This window comes from Triticum dicoccoides, chromosome 2B (assembly GCF_002162155.2).
Source record: "Triticum dicoccoides isolate Atlit2015 ecotype Zavitan chromosome 2B, WEW_v2.0, whole genome shotgun sequence".
NCBI lineage: Eukaryota > Viridiplantae > Streptophyta > Magnoliopsida > Poales > Poaceae > Triticum > Triticum dicoccoides.
The window spans coordinates 201308375-201317529 of NC_041383.1; the positions used below are offsets into that span (position 1 = coordinate 201308375).

The following is a 9155-nucleotide window of genomic DNA, read 5'->3' on the forward strand; positions in this document are numbered from 1 at the left end:
CATTAATTTGTGGATCACATTACATTGTGGGGAAATTACTGAATCACAGCTGGTTTGTACCGAGCCCACGTTGGTATGATCCTGACGTTCTGGAAAAGGTCGAGCGTGAAGCTTTATCAATAGTCCCCCGCTATCTACCTTATGACTGTATATCTGAATCTGATTCTGAATCTGAATGAAGTTGACTATCACTGTACGTGTAGAAGCCGTCCTATCTTAGTTCATGAACCTGTTTGAGTTGACCTGTAACATTATGTCACGGCCCAAGATCAGAGATGGGACGGAGAGACGGATCAGCACCAATATCTAGATATAAATTGAGGATACAAGGAGAATCTGGGATGAGAAATCAGCAAGCAAGGAGAGGAATACAGAGAGCGGGAGGTGAGGAGCAGGAGCAAGGGGGCGAGAGACTTGATAACGATTCATTCCTTCGATGCCCTCCTCCTGTGCTCGCCGGGTTGCATATGTAGCTTGTGTGAAGCCTCCGATGACCAGCCCATCTCGTAGCCGAGGCCCATGTTACATACATAACGTGACAGCCCATACTGGGGGTGTTACACTCTCCACCCCTTGAAATTCGGCTTGCCCTCAAGCCGATGATGATCAAGCTGGACCCATGAGTGCCTCCTATCTCATCTGGCTGAAGAGCCAACCCTCCTGGATCATAGGGTAGTATCATGCGCTTGCAAATGGTCAGATCAGAGGAACAGGACTTGACTTCACTGCCAAAAGGAGTTACAACTGCAGAGTAGGACATCTTGTGGACACACATGATACATCTGAACCAACCAGTGTCCTTGAGAGCAAGCAGGCAAGTGCAATATTTGGGCCCTCCACTGACCAGATACCCAGAGCAAATGATACATAAAAGATAGCAAGAACACTCACGCACATAACTTGTGTAGTGGTCTACCTTTCCTTTTGGTTGTGCCCATGACCAGAAAGAACTGAGCAGCTGGTTAGTAGGCTGGAGATGTTGCAACAACATGACTGCAGTTCTTATGCTGCCTTGAGATTGATGATTCATCACATAATCGAGCCATCCTATGAACATCTGCACCTGCTTATACATTGTGATACGAGGTGTCCATTCATGAAGTGATCTTGTATCAGATGGGAACCACCATAGAAACAGTGAGCAATGGATCCCAGGGAAATATATCTCAATTCTGTAAGTCTGGAGAAATATAAGGAACTGAAAGGGCAAGTGGCCAGCTGGACCATCTCGAGAAAACTTGCGTGTGAAGTGTAAGTGTCCAGAAAATGCTGCACCCTTGTACTCATAATTGTGAGAAGACCAAATGCCAGCGACTATCTCTCCCGGAATCAAGTTGGTCTGGCATTCACTAGTACAAAGAGCGAGAGAAGAGCAACAGAGTAAACCAGACTTGGGATCAAAGACATGTACCCTTTCTTCCGTTTCCGCTCGATCAACTAACATGAGACAGAGTACCCAAGAACTCCATGGAGTGCAAATAAGACGTGTGTCTCTTGATCGTGTTGTACCCGTAACATCAGATTGTATCAAGGAATTGTTGTTGATTCCGAACTGCTTTTTAGTAGCTGTAGCTGCACTCAGAGTTCCATGATCCGAAAACTTTGTTATCGGCAGGAGGGCTGAAGCTGTAACATGAAACTGAACACTGTTTCTGCAGATATTGGGTACAACCATACACTCAGGAAGGCAAGAACGCTACTTTTTGCAGACCACATCTGTAAAGCAGCATCACCAATGGCATTAGTTGGCTGTACACACTGAACAGCATAGCACCAATCCATTTGGTGCAACACGTTGGTTGTAGTTACTGAAAATATTGCAGGGAATGCCTTATGAGGAGACCGCCAAAATAAAGGCATGCCCTCACAACGACCATTGATTTTCCATTTTGGCCAAGGCTTCAACTCCACAATTATGCGCATACCCAACCCATAACCGCAGGGCTTAATGAAATGTAATGCAGAACAAGCCCAAGGTGCCAGTTCGACAGAGCACAACCTCATAACTTGTTCACCCACTTCAAGAATGTAATTAAGCCTTTTGTTCTTCTGGTCAGATGTTTGGCAGAAATAGCCGACTCCGGGGGTTCGCCTACTCACAAATTCCACAAGAATGCCACTTAATAAAATTTGTGATTTTTGTTTTGTGTTCAATGTAGCATCACCAGCCCTCTCAAAATTCGTATAACTTTCTCGCTGAGATGAACGCCACTGCTGTGGATATGCATATTGCCAATAACCACAGGGCCCCCCAATACAATATAACTCACACCGGGAACTTCTCAGTGCAGCAAGTAGTTGTAAATAGTGTCCATCAAATGAGCTATTCCAATGCAATACCAAACTGGCAGCCCAACATTTGAGATCCTCGTGTGGCTGACATGTAGATAGTTTCCCAAATATACCTTGAGTTGCTGGACGTGGATCTTGAGGACTGCTTGCTTCTGAATGGCATTTAAATGATGGCCATGGCATTGGTCGTAACATTTGTGCTTGTTGCTTTATGTTCACATTATTATCCAGCATGTACGTGGGCGTCAACGCACCAATGTGGTCGAAGCAGAGGGTCCAACACCTTGTTGACGCCATGGTGTCCAGTTTGGGGGTGGAACATGACCAATGCGCTATGGTTGGCACGCCCTTGAGAGGAGCTGCGGAGAATGGTTTGACACTGCACACAATGAGGGGCACCGGCACATAACTGTTGACTTCAGCATTGGTCGGACCAACAATAGAGCACACATCAAATGTTGGTGCAGCAACACTGATGGCTTCGATGTCGATGGTCTCTCCGCATAGAGCAGAAGCTGCCGGCTCAGGGGAGATGTCAACGGCGGCGGGACTTGGGCACTCTGTCAAACATGTGATAGGCGTCGGTGCAGCATGGTTGCTGCTGTCAATGGTGATGATGTTGTCATCTGCACTGCACTCCACTGGGGTAGTGAGCTCAAGGAAGACGTCCGTGAGGATCACCGTAGGCATGAGGACGTGAACTCCATGGCCATCATCAAGTTTCTCCGCAGCCATTGCCGCCTCCTGCACGATTTCATCCTCCCTTATCTGGGCAAGGGACGAAGCCCCGGTGATGCTTAATGGAGATTGCGACCGCACGACATCCTTGATATCTTCCTGCAAACCCTCAATGTATTGGTGGACGAAACTCTTGATGCTCAGGTTGGGGTTGAGATCCAGCACACGATGTACGCATTCCTAGAACGCCGTCGTGTACTCGGCCACGATTGCAGTCTGCTTCTGCTCGAGCAGCGAGCACAAGTGCAGGTTGTACTCCGGTGACACATCCTGGATGTCGAGGAGGCAGGCACGCTCATAGATGCACCGACCATGCATGGCAAGAGCCCGCGCTGCTCCGCGTCTTGATCGAAGCTGAACCACTGCCTCCACATGGTTGATTCTCTGGAACACGGAGATCTTCACCACACCATACAATGTAAACACCTGTTGCAGCGTCTCCTCAGTGACCGGGTAGTACACATGATGCACAGTGACGTGAAGAACGCCGCCGGTGAACAACTCTTCGTGGCTGGACATTTGGTCGAACACCTTGTAGGCAGGAAGTGGGTGGTGATTTTTTTCTTGGCTCTGAATACCAAATTGTCACGACCCAAGATCAAAGATGGGACGGAGAGACGGATCAGCACCAATATCTAGATATAAATTGAGGATACAAGGAGAATCTGGGATGAGAAATCAGCAAGCAAGGAGAGGAATACAGAGAGCGGGAGGTGAGGAGCAGGAGCAAGGGGGCGAGAGACTTGATAACGATTCATTCCTTCGATGCCCTCCTCCTGTGCTCGCCGGGTTGCATATGTAGCTTGTGTGAAGCCTCCGATGACCAGCCCATCTCGTAGCCGAGGCCCATGTTACATACATAACGTGACAGCCCATACTGGGGGTGTTACACATTAAAAATGGTGTACTGTGTGCTGTAATAGTACATGGATTTTGCCACTTGTTTGTTTGACTTGTTAATTTGTCACAATATCCAGTGCGACTTGTTATTTTGCCACATGGATTTTATCCATTCTCTAGTCTTGTAATAGTTGACTTCTTAATTTGTCACAATACCTAGTGCGACTTGGGCTGCACTGTGTGCCGTAATAGCACATGGATTTTGCCACTTGTTTGCTTCCGCTACACTGTTTGATGGTTGTAATGCCCCGATGATGATACTGATGCTTTGTGGTTATGCAAGGCACAACGTAGAGTATGACACGCTCGCACTCATAGCATGATTCAGCCATTCTAATACGTACTCCCTCCGTCTCATAATATAGGAGTGTTTTTACTACTTGATTTTCCCCCCTTTCTTCTGTAGTCAATCAGCTGTCGGTGTGGCAACCTCAGCAGTTGTTAGGGCAACTAGATGACTTGCGCCATTTGGCGCGCAAGACAAACTTGAACCAAGAACTAAAAGAGATCCCTTTGCCTTTTTTTAGCATACGATTTTGATGTATACTTGTTTATCAAGTGCTATGAATCAATATAGAAATATTTTGGATTGTTTGTTGTGTAGGAAAGGCGAAAGCCCACTTTAAACTATGAACTGAAGGCAACTATTTTGATGAACTTAAGAGTGCACGTGGGTTTTTATCATATAATGGCCTTGCTTTCAAGTCTATATGATATTTGAAAGAACACAAAGGTTTGATATCATAGATAGCCAAATATGCGATTCAAATAGTTTTTGACAGAAGTGATACATTGCAGTTAAGTTAGTACTACATGGTAAGATAGGATGAAATGTTTAGTTTTGTTGGCAATTGTTACATTGTTCTTCCACACGGAGAGATTGTGTCCATCTCTATCACTGGATTGGTAGGTCTCATGGTCTTTGATGGTTAAATGAAGCCTCTTGACAATTTCTGCAAGCATGTATTCTCCTATTTATTTCACCATGGATTGGTGACAACTGAAACGCATAGGAGCAGTATAGATATGTCCTGGAATTTATCAAGTGACATATATGACTACACTTTTGAAGATTCTCTATGGGCAATGTAGAAGATCTAAGTCAGGCTGCTAAACCAACTACAAAAATAATAATATTTAGGCAATATTTCAAGTGAATGGGTAAGGAAGTAATAAGATGGAGAACTTCACTATCATCATTAACAGAAGGAAAAAGCATAGACAATGAAGAATATTTGTCTCAGTTCAGAACATACATGAACATGACTATAGACACACAAGATTTATTTTCCAAAATATGCACAATTTAATTTAAATAAATCCATGTTGCTTTATAGTAGGAAGAACACACCTGCATCGACAAAAATACAAAAATGTAAGATCCGAGTAACTATACAGATAGGCGACACAATAGAATGTAAGACATGTCAACATAGAACACTCTGTCCAGGAGTAGTCTTTAGGAATAGCAGTCAAATACATCATATAGTAATGGGATCCAACACAATCAATCCATGGTACCTTTTCTACAGAAAAAGCATACAAAAATATGATATAAATGTTTCTTCTGATCTTCTCTACCAAATATTATTAGTCTGATCTTCGTGACTATGGTCAGTCTGATAAAATATGCAAGCCATATGATTACTACGAAAAAGATGGAGACAAATTTGTGAGCTTCCTTGTGCACAAATCAGACTACATGTGCAATGAATGTCAAAAGAAAATCAAGTTTCCAGATGAAAACTTCTAAAGTAACTCAGGATGTTGCAATCAGCTGACATTATACTGCAACCTAGTGTTGTAGTTCACTATGAGACCTCTATTGAACCATGAAACAAAAAGAATGTTGCTTTCACAAGGCAACACTATCTTTAAAACGATGTTCAGACACACCTTGTATGTAGTACAATTCCTTTGGATCAGGTCTGTTCAGGTTGACTATAGAGGCGAAATGTAGCATAAAAATTGAGCAGAAGAGATATCGTTGTGAAATGCAAAAAAGATATTGATTGGAGATTGCACACAACATAAAAGAAGAAAGTCACAAGGCAACCATATATATTCAGTTCTAGCAGAAATAGGAACTTGGGTGTATTTTAGTTCAGAGATATACAAGTGATCTAGTTCAGTTTAGTCAGGGCACGCAGTAAGAAGTAGTTCCCAAAGGTAAAGGCTTCGCATTGGCTGCAGCTAGCTATGTAAAACAGCCGGATATTGGATGTTTAAACTGAATTGTTGCACCCCTAAACTTGGAATTCTGGTTCAGTTTTAGCTCTTAAGAAATGCCGGTGGAATATTGCTCAACAAATTAAAATGAATATAGCACATAAATCCGACCTGACAGCCCCTCTTTTCTTCTTCTCTCACCTCCTCAGATATTAATATATTGTATTAAATTTCATATTTAGAAACTGGAAGCATAAGAAAGCTCGACGAATAACTTCCTTGAAATAAATGAGCGACAGCTAAGTGAGGCATACATCCAAGGCAAAATTTTCATGTTTTGTATGCCTACTTTTAGCTGATGGTGATGGTTACTTTAGTGTATCGCTGAATGAAAAAGCAAATAAACATGTGCCTTATCGATCAAAAGGTTACTCCCTAGACTAATTATCTAAACAAAATCACCTCTATCAAAAGCCCCAATGGTTAATTCTAACGTGGAGGAGCAGTGCTGAATTAACTGTTTGACTTCACTATTCTATACCGTATAACAAACAATCAAAGTTCAAGACTACGAATTTAGCAGCATGATGATGATGATGGTGATATACTTAATCAAATACCATTGCCGTAACAGTAAGGCCTTCTGTTATGTTCCTTCAGTAAGAAAGTTGTAGAAAGAGAAGCAACCAAATAAGCAAAGAAATACCTTGCTACTTCAATTTTATCAATTTTACTGTTGGAATATGGTTTCCCCATATAAAGCTGATCCGGACAACCAAGCCAACCATCCAGAAGGTCTGCGCATGTAATTCAGAGGGAGTAATATTTAAGGGAGTCCTTGCATACGACATGATTCAGGAAAGTACAGTGTGGGATGCCATTATAATTTTAAGGTTGGGGTTGTTTTCCTGAGATAGAATCAAGAAATCGAGTTATCCTTAGCACAAGCAGGAGAGTAAAAACTGAGGAGCCTATGATGACAACTTGAACTCGTAGCTGCTGATGGTCAACAGCCTCCATTGTCCACCCACCCGCGGTCATCAGCAGTTGCGCCCTTGCCCAAGCCGGGCTAGTGTCTGCCACCGCTGAGCATTATATACATTTGACTCCATTGGCACCATCACACAGTTGCGCAAATAGACACAAAAGAGCAGCCAACTTATCACTATTTGGTGGAAAGTAGTCGAGACATTGCTGCCTAATGATTAGACGCAGACCTCAGTATAACCAACGCCTTGTGTATAAAATTTGCCTTCTAGAAAGCAAAACATGAACAAATGGTAAGGAAATATAGCTGCTTGCATACTAAACGATGATCTTATTCCTTTAAAGGGTCTACTAAAAATAAATAAGCATCAATATGTATGACCACACAAGCCATTAAATCTTGTGCTTTTAAATTTTCAATTACAGCAATGGAGTTCATTTTCGAGGGATTTTTAACGATCATGTATAATAACTCGAATGAAGATCTGAAAGTACCTTGTAGGAAAGCTGATTGCAAAATTACAAATTGTAAGCCAAATCAGTTCAAATCTGACCAAACTCTGGATGACTATCTCATGATGCCCAATATACTGCTCTTTCAAGGCATCAAACAAAGTGCACTCCCTATGAAATGTGAAATCGAGAAACAACCAGCGCCTATGGACACACGTCAATAGCAATGCAAAATAAAGAAATAAGCAAGCAAACACTCAACAACCTACCGAATGTTAGGATTAAGACATCCAGATGCTCCATAGTTTTTTCTTCTGGTGGAGCACAATGCTTACTCGAGATCAGATTCTACCCCGGATGAGTGTATGCATCGACAATAGTAAATTTCTCTCCAAGACTGTTGAAAAGAGCCAAAGGCATGAAGACTATTACCAAGCCAAGCAAACAGTAGCAGACACGCAGAACAATTGATGTGCGGAATTACCTGTCACTAAACGAATTTATGTCAGGGATATTCTCATTGATATACCAAAAGCAGGCCAAGCGACCAATGAGCCCCTTGTACATGTCGGAAAGAAACAAGAAGGAAAAAAATTATCAAGGACACTGATCATAAAGAATCAAGAGCGTTGTATAGAAAGCATCCGAAATAAATGTCACAAACAATGCGTTCTTTCTCAATACACAACAAGCATAATATAGTGTAGAAATAAACCTTGCTTCTCTAGACCTTTAATCAAGCTATGAAGGACATAATGTCAAAATGATAACTGCCGAGAAAGGAAATCACTAACATCCATGTGCAATATGTGACTGAGGTTAATGCACATAGGAATATTAAAACCTGCAGGTATTTCTTGGTACAGAGCAGACCTATGAAATCTATTACAAAGCACGTGCGTGGAGAAGACACGGTCTCGCTCCTCTTTTTCTGTCGCTGCCGCTGCCCGCGTTGCCTGCCTTTTTCTCTCTAGCACCATGGGGATCGGGGGAAGGGGAGCTAGGGATGGAAGGTGGAGGGTCTAGCGTGGGGAGGAGGAGGAGGAGAGGCGGCGGCATGGGAAAGAGAGAGGGGGAAGGGGGGAGGCGGCGGCAGCAGCTAGGAGGGAGGTCGAGGAGGAGGAGGGACGGTCGCGTGCTGTCGTGGGCGTGGGTGGGGAAGCTGATGCAACCAGACACCAAAGCACCCAGCTCGGCGAACATAGTCACAAGTTCTACATCATTACAATACGTACAGAACAACCAGCACAACAACCTGATGCAGCTGCAACTGCCTCAGGCTTAGAATTGTGGAACCGGCTGGACTGATATGGACGTTTCACTGCATAACTTTGCAGTGTTTGAAATGATCATCGCCTAGTCAGTAAAACAACTAATTCTACAGGATTTTATATGCTACCCAAATCATATAACCCTAAACCCACACCAGATTTTGGAGAGGAAAACATGGGAGGTGAAGTAGAAAACACTTGAACTATTTTCCAACTATCGCGTCATTTTTTTTTTGAGGAATTGGACAGTGGGAGAGGCTCCCACTGTGTTTGTATTACTCAAAAGCAGGGTACAATGTACATGGCGTTTTTACCTGGCGCCTTACCTCCACCTGTGGAGGCTAG

The 9155-nt window shown here is 43.2% G+C and overlaps 1 long non-coding RNA gene across 1 annotated transcript; it reads right to left on the reverse strand.

Moving 5' to 3' along the window:
* Positions 1-4942: 4942 nt before the first annotated feature.
* LOC119363059 lies at positions 4943-9149 on the reverse strand. The gene is made up of 2 exons (XR_005173733.1): positions 8024-9149; positions 4943-7936 (listed from the first exon to the last, which is right to left on the reverse strand). It is a non-coding gene; the product is annotated as an uncharacterized LOC119363059 (long non-coding RNA).
* Positions 9150-9155: the final 6 nt, after the last annotated feature.